General features: G+C 41.3%; 1 protein-coding gene across 2 annotated transcripts in view; it reads right to left on the minus strand.

The window, feature by feature from the left end:
• The window catches only part of Nlgn1 (neuroligin 1), an 898,617-nt gene extending 888,021 nt beyond the window's left edge, over nucleotides 1–10,596 (minus strand). The window contains exon 1 of one of the 2 annotated variants that reach the window (XM_036191501.1): nucleotides 9,892–10,596. The gene's annotated coding sequence lies outside the window, so the exon portion shown is untranslated. Of the gene's footprint in view, nucleotides 1–8,178; nucleotides 9,145–9,891 lie in introns of those variants that run through there. The other variant, XM_036191499.1, reaches the window with a different exon arrangement.
• Nucleotides 10,597–10,871: the final 275 nt, after the last annotated feature.

Genomic DNA, 10,871 nt, shown 5'->3' on the forward strand with positions numbered 1-10,871 from the left:
AAAAACATGTTGGGGCTGTAGCTCAGTGGCAGAGCACTTGCCTAGCAATCCCCAGCACTGGAAAAAAGAACAGAGAGAAAGCAAATAGTGTGTATGTGTAAACCTAAAAAGACTTGTAAATTTTCAAAGGTGCAATAGGCAATAATCACTAAACTTACATAGTACATTATCAATTAAAGTAAGCCCCCTCTACTATAAGCTTTAATTATAGAGTACATTATCATTATAAACATGCTTTGTCTACTTACCTTACTCTCACAAAGAAAATACTTTTAGAGCCAGAAAAAGTATTTATTTTAATTAGTTCTATTATTTATTTATATTTTAGTCTGCAAAGTAGCAGAGGGTTGCTTGAAGTTGGTGTTTTCCTACATATTTGATTTGGGTTATCTGTTTCCCTTCTCTTTCTCCCTACCGCCGTGCCCCACATTCCCAAGTCTACCTTTCCATACCCAGAATCCTCTCTTTCGTCTCTGTGCTATAGGCTTCCTATGACCCTTTCCACTTCTGTCTGTTCTGGCTCTCATGGGTTTGTTTCTGGATTCTTGGCATCTATATGCACCTACTCTCACACAAATGCACATTTAAACATTGTGATTAAGGCCCAGGCATATTAAGAAAATAGTGTATAACAGTTATTAGAGTAAGGCTCTCACATGTAGCTCTCCTGCTTCTGGGACTATTTTCTTATTTATTTGCTTTCCTTTTATCATGCTATTGAAAAACTTGCTCTGTTTTCTATATCACACAATGAGGACTGGGTATGATAATAAGGGATAGAGTTACATTCTAATCATACTTCCTATGAGGTTTGTCATAATCTCTCAACCAAATATTTGGAGATTAATAAAATAACGTGTTTAATTATCAGGATTGCATTGCCATGTTTTTAAAATGAAGTTATGTGTAGCAGTAAAGTTTCTCTCCTTCACTGGCTGACACACTCCCTTCAGTGTGTCAGAAACCAGGACGTGTCAGTTATTTTTGTCCAGGTAGCAGGGGAGCTCTCACTGCTCTAGATGACACACATGAAAACTGTGGGCATCCCTTTTCAGGGGACCAGATAGCCACCAACCCCAACATTTTAAATCAGTCCAACCGAGATATGAGTCGTGGTTAGCTTCTGAAAATCACTCACTCTCACACTTTTATAAAACCAACAAATAAGCTGGGCAGTGGTGGTGCATGCCTTTAATACCAGCACTTGGGAGGCAGAGCCAGGCAGACCTGTGAGTTCAAAGCCAGCCTGGCTATAGAATGGGTTTCAGGAAAGGCACCAAAACTACACAGAGAAACCCTGTCTTGAAAAACCAAAAACCAAACCAACAAAAAAACAAAAACAAACAAACAAAAAACAAAAACAAACAAACAACCCCCCCAAAAACCAAATAATCAACATCAACTCTTTTCAAATGTATTAAATGACCGGAAAAAAATCTTGGGAAAATTAGGAAGCCTTCTTCAGAAATAGTGCATTATAAACATAGACTTTACTGGATGAAAAAATATGAAAATGGTTACTCTGAGTCAAAAATGACTTCAAAGAATAAGATTCCAAATAGAATAAAGATTTCTGAATACATAGTCTAGTAGTTTAAAAAATAGTATACCTTTTACATATACAAGATTTCTATACAAGTTTCTACCTACTGGAGTTTAAATTTCTCTTTAGAGAAATACAACATTAAAACTTTAAGTGGGTAAAAAGCATTATAGAATTATTAGATTGGGTAATTTCTCCCCTTTTCAGTATACAGCAAATAACATATACTATAATCAACTCTTCAGTTCACTGAAACTTGGTCTGTAAAGTAGCATTAAACACTATATTACCTAGGCGAAACTACAGTAGCTTTCAGTACTTTAGGTTCATGCCACTACACATAATTATCTTACTGTGGGTTTGTTGACATGGAAGGTTCTACACAAGTTGAGATGAGAACAAGCCAGGTAGTTGTTTAGAAAACATATTCCAGTCCCCCAACATGCAGTTTACAAGAGTGTCCACTTGCATGTGGATTTGTTTAAAACTCTATTTTACAATGCTGCTACTTTCAAACACACTTTCCATTAAAGCAAAGGGGGAAAGCATCTGTTCCCAATCTGAAACACAGATGGAGTGACTAATTATCATCTTACATTTGATTCATAACCAGTTCCCTTGGAGGCAGGGCGGCTCAGTTCATCAGTTCAGAGGTGATGGCTTTGGTAGAAACAGCTCTAGGCATGGAGCCCAGAAAAAGAACATTTGCACCAGAATTATGGTATGCTCTGAAAAATATTGTAACACACTGAAGGTAAACTGAGGAGACAGCCAACATCCATAACAAAATCCACTTTGGAACTAAGAGAGATATACCACCCCAGTCTTCTCTCATTTATGGTTCTCACATTGTGAATTTGGTGAAAATTGCTGGATAAGAATGAGGCTTCTGATGTTCTAAGTCTAGAAGACAAAATCTTAAAAAATTTAAAAGGTGTGTGTGTGTGTGTGTGTGTGTGTGTGTGTGTGTGTGTGTGTTTGTATGAGTGCATGTGTAATATAAAGCAAAGTATAGGCCTACTTTATTTATTTGTATTTTCACATATTCCATCTTAGTTTCCCATCTGCCTGCAAACTAAAACATATATTCCTCTTAAAATAACCCAAGCACCATCGGTATCTCCATATCGTACTGCTTATGTCAGAAACTTAGCAGTTATGCATATAACCTCAAAAAATTACTGAGTGAGATGTGGTAATACTCACATCTATATACTTACAATTACTATATTCTTCTTTCTTTCCCCCAAATAACTGGAAGCAGCTCATACAAACTGCTCCAAACATTAAAATCTAATTCAAACTAAGTTAAAGCTTAAAATTTCATTTTTAATAATAAAACAGAGTAAAATAACGTGGTTACAAATATCTATTCCAGTAAAGCACAAAACTGTCTATGAATTTTCTTAAAACTGGGTCAGAAGTAGAAATAATGTTTCCTATGTTTTAAGAGGAAAGACACTGTTTGCGAGACACCCATGGACACTTGTTCTAAAAGTACACCTGTCCTCTTTAATATTTGCCAGAAGAGGGAAACGTAATTTCATCAAAGGTATAATCACTGGTGAGACACCTATGCTTATACAAACAGCCCTAATAGAATCTACTCAATATAAATAAGACACAGAAACAAAGGGGCACTATCTGGAAAGAAGAGAATATGGGAAGGAATGCAAGAGCATAATGGAGTGAATATGAACACAATATTGTGCATCTCCTTGAATATCATGTGTTTAGGAAAATTATTTCCTAAAATTATCAGAAGTCTGTAGATATATAAAAAAATTTCCCACACCAGTTTTGAATATAGTCAATAACTTTGAAATTATTAAGTCCAAGGATCTTCTACATAAACATAACAAAATCTAGAATTTTCACTTGTGTATGGCCAAAATCAAGTCATTCCTTAAGAGAGTAACTGGCCAAAGGAATTTGTCATTTTTCAGATAGTTTCTAAATAAGTTGGTAAGAAACACAGATAAGAACATGTGACTTGTTGGGCAAGGAAGCCATGCTTTGCTCAAAGGCCTGATGTACTTATTCTAGAGAGGGATCTATATGTACAATGCACCATAATTTAGTGTTTACCATTCTCCATCCAGAATACATACATACATTTTAAATTCTCCAAGTTGTATTAATAAAAACAAAAACATGTCAACAAGAAAAACAAACAAAAAACCAAACCAAACAAACAAAAATAACTCCCTCTATAACATCACCAATCCGTGCAGTCCCCTTCTGAAGTTACCTCATGGCCGGATCCAAAGATCACTTGATTACATTTTGTGAATTTGATTTTAATATAGGCATTCTGATTCATGGAAGATTTGAGAAAGCAAGCATCATGGTAGTGGAAATCCCAGTTAGTTGGCTGGTTTCATGGCTTTTGTCTCCTTCCTCTCAGCTAACATTGGTCTGATTTGAGGGTGATTCTGTCACTCCCACAGAAAGAAGCAGCCCATCCTTCCACCTGCAAGTGGGCAAGACTGTCTTCATGAGAACACAAAGTCCTACTTTTTGTCAGTTACTAAGTAGAAATGCTGGTACTTCAGTTTTTGTGTACTGGGCGTCAGGGAACTCAGCTGAGAGTGTCTAGGAGAGCTTTCCTTAAGAGCAATAGACATTTCCATGAGAAGTGTCTCCCTCCTTTTGATGTGGTAATGTGTAAAGAGGTTTGTTTGCTTCTGTAATGGCCACATTGGCCCTAGGATAGGCCGTCAGTAGACTTCTGATGAAAATGAAACCATTAAATCTGAGTTAGCCAACCCTAGCTCAGCACACCTCCAGAATCATTGACTGTGACTGAGTGGCAATCTTATTTGTAAAGGCCTTCATTCTTGAGTGTTGGCAGTTGAACTTAAGAGACTCACTCATACGAGGCACACCAATCACTCTATCATTGAACTACATCCCTAGTTCTTTACTTGGATGCTTTGTAACTCAGAACTAAAAGCTGTCTACTGTCACCACATTTCATATATCTAAATTGAATATAGTGGAACAAAAATTGGCTTTCAATAAACTTAGAGAGAATAAAATTGGAATAAATAGAGAAAATATTGGGCAAGCTGATTGGCCATCCATAGCAATCATGATACATCTTTGCAAGGCAGATTTCTTACTTATAAGTGTATCTTCTATTACCATACTGAGGTAAAGTGTTAAGAAGCACAATTTAAGTATAGTTTCTCTTTATGCAAACATGTCTGTCTGGGAAACTATTACTTTACCTAGTCCTATCACCAACACGTGATATATACATTGGAAAGGAATATTTAACTGAAGATGTGCATTTTTAATCTCTTTTTAACTTTTTCACATAATTGACTGCTTCCTGGTTGGTAAGCATGAACAGTAAACTTTATTGCTTTCCTTTAAAGACTAGAAAATGTGGCAATGTCAGAGGAGGAAGTGTTAAGAAGACAAAGCTGCCTCTATTCAGCCCACTTGCTGTCTAACTATTATCACAGTTAATTCATCAACACTTATCATGTCTGAACAATATGCACTTGTCTTTTTCATCTTTCTGAAATATTTAGATTCAATTTACACATATTTTTATTCTATGACTGTAACAAGCAGTCCTAGTTTTCAGCCTCTAGTCAATTCTCTTCTCAAAGATTCTGATGTTGCTCAGCATATCAAATATACACCAAAATACGTGTATAGCAGCATCAGTTACCTAGAAGTTGCCACAGGACATAGGTCTGGGGTAATATGAAAATGGAAATCAGTGAAAGAAAGATCACTCTAGAGATGAGACATGTTGGCCAAAGAATAGACGCGTGTGGTCCTTTCGCTCCTTCTCTGCTCTGCTCACCATCTTCCTTCTTTATAACAGTCTCATAAAGGCCCATTTATTACCCAAGAACAGACACTCACTACTAAAGAGAGAGGAGAGGAGGAAATGGATTCTTCCTTCCCACTCTAGAGCAATGCTTATCACTCAGTCATTTTTCTCACACATGGATGCTTGGCAATGTCTGGAGAAACTTCTTTGGTTACAGGACAGGTGAGTAGAGTAAAGGCCATGCATACTGCTAAATATCCTCAGTGTGCAAAATCTTTCACACAACAAAGAAAAAATTAGTCAGTCCCAAATAGCAGCAGTGTCAATGTTGGGAAGTTCTGAGACAAAGTGTTCTATTATCTTTATCAACCTCTCCTTTGGGGGACCCAGAGAGCACACAAAAGTTTGGTGGCATAGAACCAATCCTGTGACCATGAGAGCAACGTAAATAGATGATAGGAGAAACTTAATTCCTTGATCAAATGCTTTAGCAGTCATCTTTCTTTGACTTCTTACAATATGATATTAAATAAACCCTACTTTCCTAATCCACTGCTAGGCTATTAATTACTTCAGAGTGAAATACAGTTGTGAAGAACACATGCTATTAATGTGTTGTCTACTTTATATTCTGACATGGGGATTAGATTTTTAAATGAAATGATAAATCTGGTATGGTTTCTGATCTGACCTCCAGCAATCCACCATCCGATAAAAACACTGAACATCAGAACGTTAAAAAATAAAATAAATAAAATAAAAATGGTGCCCATGGATGACTAGCATGTCAGGGGGAGGATGGAGGAAGTAAATGGGTGAAAAGAAAGACAGCCATAGAGTTAAACTATGGGTGTGTGGGGAGCTGGATCTATGAAGGTGAGTTAACATAAGCAAAGAACAGAACCTAAAAGGGGAACAAATAAGAGTCACGTGAATGAACCAAAGGGTAGATCTTGGAGGAGTACAAGACGAAGGAAGTTTTCATGTAAAGTTTGGTAAAGAGTTGATTCTCCTAAAATTGTGGGCTCTGGCAGGTAAGCCACTGGAACCATTGGGCAATGTCAAGATATTTTCAATATATATAAACTATGTCTATAGTTTTAAAAGATTAAGTTTGGTGCTTTGGACATGGGTGCCTCTACTTGTAAATAGTTTAAATATAACTATGAGAACATAATCAAATTTATAATATGATATTTATGATCATAAATAGGAAGGAAATTGTCATAAAACTTCACATAGGGAAGACAATGCATAGCAAAGGACATATGATTCTATACTGTTGGTCTGCTGACATTTCTGGTATTACTCTTAATGCCAATTGTGCTGTGCTTACGAAAACTACCTTAGAAGTGGCACCTGCTAAAGATATCTATGAATAAGCTTTGCTAAAAAATGCTAAAAATTGCTTCAACAGATGGAAACCCAGAAAAAAGTAAGTCAATTATACCTAAATCTATATGACCATTGTCCTACAAAATGTCAATGACATCAACCTTAGATTTAAAAAAAAAATTAAATAGCAGAACTTACATCTGTATCTGCATTCTCTAGTTTTAGCTATGGAATGATCCTAAGTTTTCATTTGATTTTTAAAAAGATAAAATGATAGCAAGGGAATTTGAAGCAAGAGGCAGGGGTTACTGCCGAATAACTGGATGGAAACGCTAAAAGTGGAATAAAATCTGAGAAACTACGGTTAGAAGAGACTTCAGAATCCCTCACTGGAGCCATCTCACCCTGCACAGACTCAGCTAGACTTCAAGGCACCCCTTCTCCCCAGAAACAAGCACAGGAAACTGTGGGTCTACCTACAGTGTGTAGTCCTGCTCCAACTCCAAACAACCCAATCATTTTTCTATGGAAATATTTATTATCACCAAATTAAAATGTAAATTTTCACAAAATAAAACCACATAAAAATAAAAATTGACAGGTGGGGCAGGAGAAGGAGGCCCCCAAAGGGGCTCTTCTTACCCCACACCCCAGGATCTCTGGTGTAGCTTGTTTCTGAAAGATCACCACCTGTCCTGCTTTTTTTTTTTTCTAGAGGGATTGTAGAGACTAACTGTAGAACAGCAGGCTTAGAGAAAACAGTCACTTTTAATCACACCGTGTCATCAGAAGGCCTGAGCAATGATTAACTTCCACATTCTTTGTGAATCACTCCATCTCGAGGCAGTGTGAGGAGACTTAGATTCATTCTCTGCCAAGGGCATAGTTAACTTAATGGGTTTTTCATTTGGAATTAGATATTCTGAATACACACATGGTCTTGGCTGCTCGACTCATTTCAAAAGAAAACCTGGCACTCTTATAGGTTGTAATAGCTAGTAACGCTGAGACATTTTATAGATTTTGTCAAACACACACACCTTCTCTAGTGCCATTTTTTAAAAAAATCTATGATCCTATTAAAACTCGAGTATAATTAATTTTGAGAAATGTATCAAAACACTGCAATTTCAAATATAGCATGAAACTTCCGGTTACTTAAACGAAGTACGGTAGTTCTAGTATAAAAATAGGAAAATTGGGATGTCAGTGCTCTACAAAAATACACTGTAAAAGAGAGAATGTTAACTATCTAAATTCGCATATCCCTAGCCCTACATGTACCACGATGGTCCTAAAAATGGGGGAAAAAAAAAGAAAACAGTGGTACAGGCCAGAGTTCATTAGGAGAATCACAAATGACTCAAATATGGGACATATCTCCCTCAATTCTGTAACAGACTAACAGCCTCCTCTGTAATAAATTATTCCTTGTTTCAAAAAACCTCCTTCTAAATAATTTTAAATTAACCGCAAATGGGTTTTTATTATTGTTATTTCTACTCACAAGGCATTGTGCTGAGGCAGGTAGGAGTCAGTGGAGACCCGTTTAAACGTTTGGGTGTACTACCCTTCTCTTCCCGGGAGAGTTTATTGCCCAACAATGCATAATCTATTAGTTGCTCCTCGCGGGGGATCTAGAAAGTGACATCTTGACTTGAACCAGCACGCAGATCTAAAAGCCGCTTCGCAGGAAACGTGGCAGAGAAGAAGAGCAACTTTCTAATTCCTGTCAAACTAAGAGGCGGAACCAAGCCCAGAAGTAGCCTCAAGGCCCAGGCAGAGCAGAGCAGAAAGCAGACTCCACACTCCAGCGAAGGTTCAAGAAATGCTTTGCTTCTGGAGGCGGCATTGTTCCTCCATTCTCTCAGCCTCCGCGTTTCCCCTCGGCGGACTCTCCGAATCGGTGCTTTCTTTCTCGGGTACCTCTCCGCAGACCTCTGGTCTCTGGGTGCCCGGGTTCCAGGGCGCAGCCGGGCAGGCTCACTGCAGGGGCTGGGGCGCCTCTCCGAGGACTCGGAGCCACCGCACGCGTCCGCCCCGGCCCGGGCAGCGCTCAGCACACTCTCGCTGTCTCGCTCCTCTCGGTCTTCCCTGGCTCCCACGGACTCGGCTAGCCTCTCACTACCCACTTGGGTTCGCCTTTCCTGCCTTGGCTTCCCACACCAGCTCGGCACAGCCGCCACAGCCGCGTCTGGGCACTCTGGACCCGAGCAGGCCGGGATGAAGGGATGCCAGGGTCAGGGATGCGAGGGGAGGCGGGGACGAGCTGCCAGGGCGAGCCGGGGCAGGTGAGGAGTCGCAGGGTGCGGGCGAGGGCGTGCGTGAGCGAGCCCCAGATAAAGATGCATGTGCTCGGCCACCGCGGTGGAGGAAGGACCCAGGGCAGGATGCAAAGTGGAGAACGCCCACCGCGAGGGTGCGCAAAACCGGCGATTTGCAAAGTGCCAGGGCCAGACAGGCAGAGGGGGAGGAAGGAGGCTGGCTGAAGACCAGGAAGAGAAAGAAGAGCCCACTTCTCCATCAAAAGGTCGGTTCGGTTAACGCGTCCCCAGAGCTGGAGTTAATCAGGGACTGGACGTGGTGTAAAAGGTGGGTGTTAAGGACTCGCCCGGTAGGTCTTCTTATCCTAGACTTAGCCCCCTCTCTCTCAACTCTGGGGATTTGCCCTCCCTGTGACACAACTGGCTTTCCAGGCTTTATGCAGGAGCTGAAGCCCACTGTCCTCCTTTGCCGCTTATCTGCATTTTGGAGATTCCTTGAACCCCAGGATTGAAGAAACCACCCAGTTCATTAAAGTTCATTATTTTTTTTTATTGTTTTTGTTTTCATCAGAGGGTAGTAGTGAAGAGTTGGCACCAAGACATGTTTAAAACATTGATCGACGTGGCATTTTGTTGTTGTTGTTGTTTAAAGAGCAAAATGCGTTTAAGACCGCTAAAAGACCAAAAAGGGATTGGAAAACTCGATCCAGTGGGGAGAATAAAAGACACATTTACACTGTAACCGCCGATCACACCTCCAATACAGACACCCTCCCCAGCGCCCAGCCCTCCTCCTGGGCCCGGGGGAATTGGGAAAAGGAGGAGCGAAGCGAGAGCAGGGTCGGGTAGGGTTGGTGGAAAGGGTGAGGGCAGGGAGAAGCCTGAGCAGGAAGTTATCAGCGGCCCGGGAGACTGAGGTAAATGCCAGGCCTGGTGGACGCAGGAGGCCCCCTTACCTTCTCTCTAAGCCCCGGTTGTACCTGCTCTGCAACCAGAAATACTTGGTGGTGCCTAGCGTGCAGCCTAATGATGGCCGAATGTTAGTCAGTTCTTCACTCTCCCCTCCCCTGTTCAAAACCAGGATCAAAAGAATGTGAATAATGTTCGCGGTGTCCATCAGCTCCGGAACATATCGTTGTGTCGGGAAGAGATGAAGGCCAGGCTATGGGGCGCGAGTATATGTATTTATAAGCTATCCGACCGGTATATAAACATGTATACGTTTTCTGCACGTAAATCCAAAAGAAAAGCACCCCAGAAGCCTCTGGAGGAGGGAAGGGACCGGAGCAGCAAAACTTGGCAAAGCAAATGTATCCAAGGATTTCGTGCCAGGAGGCACCTGCTTCAATATGCCGAATTCCTGAGAAGCTTTGGAGGAAGGAGGAAAAAATAAAATAAAATAAAATCACCCCAAACACACACTTGAAATTGGAGACTCCTAAAGGAGAGTAGAAATGGAGAGGACGGGATCTCCTGGGGACCAAGGATCGTCAAGAAAAGAGCAATCGCCGTGGAAAATGCTCGGCGAGGAGGTTGCTGCAGATGGTCCTCTGCTCGCGTCCCCGCCGCTGCCGCTGCTACCTGTAGACACGCACACACTCGCACACTCACGCGCGCACACATAGCAGCCTCTGCTGCGCGCGCTCTCTTTCTCTCTCTCGGCCGCTAAGCCGGGTGCAGGAGTCTGAATACAACTAGAGCTATCCTCCTGCCGCGGTCCTGCGGATTCTGGGACACCCAGCCTTCTCCCGCCCACTCCTCCCGTGGATTTATTGCACAACATCGCTTTTCCTGTGTCAGCTCAAAGCTGCCACAGTGGCCTCCGCGGTTCTGGTGGCGGTCCCTCCCTTTCCTAAGTTCCGCCCTCTCTGGTCCTTCCGCCCGCCCGGTGGCAGCCAAACCTCCTTGGTCCGCAACGCCCCGCAGCGCCTGCAGA

Source organism: Onychomys torridus, chromosome 6 (genome assembly GCF_903995425.1).
Source record: "Onychomys torridus chromosome 6, mOncTor1.1, whole genome shotgun sequence".
Lineage (NCBI taxonomy): Eukaryota > Metazoa > Chordata > Mammalia > Rodentia > Cricetidae > Onychomys > Onychomys torridus.